This window comes from Porites lutea, chromosome 6, assembly GCF_958299795.1.
Source record: "Porites lutea chromosome 6, jaPorLute2.1, whole genome shotgun sequence".
Classification (NCBI taxonomy): Eukaryota; Metazoa; Cnidaria; class Anthozoa; order Scleractinia; family Poritidae; genus Porites; species Porites lutea.
Genome location: NC_133206.1, coordinates 7,038,056 through 7,040,555, shown reverse-complemented (window position 1 = coordinate 7,040,555; position 2,500 = coordinate 7,038,056).

Below are 2,500 nucleotides of genomic sequence, written 5' to 3'. Positions count from 1 at the left end.
AAAGACGTCTTTCTTAAGAATCATTGTTTCAACTTATAAAACAACTAGCAGAGGCTGAGTATGATGTGAAGAATTATGCAAGGGTGGATGACTGCCGCCGAGATCTGCATAATTCTTCACATCACACGACAGCCGAATTCATTATTATGTTATTTTTCGCACAAAATATTTGTAAGTGCTCAACTAACTCTGTGGCGTTTATCTTGATACATCAATATTGGTGAATTCCCTTGGACGGACTTGAGATCCAGGTGACCTTACCCAAGTTCAAAACTGAAAAGAAAAATTCGACGTTGTGTCAACCTCCTCCGTAAAACTTCCTATAATAATAATGATGATACTAATAATAATAATAATAATAATAATAATAATAATAATAATAATAATAATAATAATAATAATAAAGTACTTTATTTGAGTGTTAACATATTTAGCACGAAAGTACTAAATGAGGACACTATTTTTACGTCTCCTACTTGAGACGGGGCCGCCATTTTACGTGGTCGTCCGAGCCACGCGAGGGTCTAGCCATTTGCAAGGTAAATACAGTACCTTCATTTCTCAGTCATTTTAAGACCATGAGTGTTGGTCCAGCCCCGGGAATCGAGCCCACGACCTCCCGCTGTGCAGTCAAGCGCTCTACGGCAACCAGAACGGCAATGGACGTAGCAAAAGCGTATGGGCTTAGTAGACCGTTCACAAGGTACCAGAAGAATTTTTTATCGTTCTTGCACAACTACGACGACACGTGAAAGTGCCTGTTTTTGGGCCGTTTATGGAGAGGGAGAGCTCTCAAGACAACAATTTTTCTTTCCTTTTCCTTAACACTTAGGTACAGACCTTTAGAAAGCATGAATCAGCGCGAATGCCGCACTTTCTATGGTTTAAGTCCCCCTAGTTTATGATGATTGTGAACGTACTGCTCATGTCCGTTACATCACTTGTTTACCAAGGGCACCGGCGCGAGGGATGCACTTTTGCGACCTGAAATTCATCTGTTAAGCTCACGAACGAGAAATTCTGCGAATAAGTAAGAAGTGCAAGTCTTGTTAAGGAATTGTAGGTAAACAAGAGATCAAGGAAAACGCTTTTGACCATCTAGGGCGAGGTTTCTCATTGTTTTGATCGTAAGTTTTAGCAGAAAGTTGACTGAGAGAAAAAGAGCGTTGCTGGAGTTTTGGCGACTTTTAAACGATTTACTTTAATATTACCTTATTTAATACGTTTGAAGAAGAGTAAATCTTTGTAATATAGCCGAGCGATGACTCTTGTCGGTCGTTTTTTGGTGGCACAAAAGCGTGCAATGAGCACAATGATGCCATCAGACACAATAATTTATGCTTGGCTTAAAAACATAAATAAATGTTAGTGCGATCAAAAAAACCCTTTTCTTTACGTATACCTCAGCTTCAGCACTTAATTTTGTTTGCGTACTGGCTTGTCCTAGAACAAAGAAGTAGTGGCTGAGATACAGAATTTACTTATTTAGTTAAGCTTGTTCATTTGTTTAATTCATTGCACCTTTAACTAGCATGATAAACTTTTAAAGTTTAAAGCTTGTGAAGTTTTGAGAAAAGAAAACAAGTTGACTGAGTTCCATGTGAGTTTTCGTATTAACTACAAGTTTACCATCTATAACAGGTTTGACTGAAGCAGAATTATCAAGGAATGAAGATCTAGACTTCAAAGAGAAAAATTAAGAAAGAGTAAAGAATAAAAAGAACAGTAAACTAGAGTTCATAAAGAGTCAGATAGTGCTTCTCCTTGTAATGAAGCTTTGAGAGAACTTCACGTCATTGATATTTTTTACCAGCAGGCATCGATTGTATTACTTACCTATTTCTCTTTTCACATTAATTTTGACTGTTGTAGTATACTGGTGAATGCTATAAAATAGCTCTTGTGCAACCTGAGATGAGAATGGGTCAAACTTTCACAGGTCCATAATACTTAAGGTTGCCTTTTATCAGAGAGTGAAGAGGATTTGGACCTCTGATAAGGCTCTGTACTGCTCTCTCTTCACTGTGTGGAGTCTTATTGATCAATCATTTATTTCATCCAGTAGTTTTCAAGTCTTACCATCAGGCGATAGTAAAATTACTACCCTTTAGTTGCCACTTCTTTAATTTAAATGACAGTTTGAAGACAGTTTGTAATTGGAGATGAACAGTAATTTGTCTCTTTGGCAAGGGGTGACATGTACAAAATATTACTAAAAGTAAAGAAAGAAAGAAAGAAAGAAATAATTATCATGGTTCTCATAAAAGCAAAAATACCAAACAACCATTTTACTTTTTAAGGCCCCATGTGCAAAATGTACTCAAACCAGCAGTTTATTCTTTTAATGTTATTACATTGACTGATTTTGAAAGTTTTTTTTCTTGGAAACGACCCACTTATATTGGTTCAGTGATTATTTATTATTCTTGTGAACCGTGTATAAATACAGTATAAATTCTTTCTAGTCAAAAGGTAGGTGATATGAAGCTAACTCAAGGAT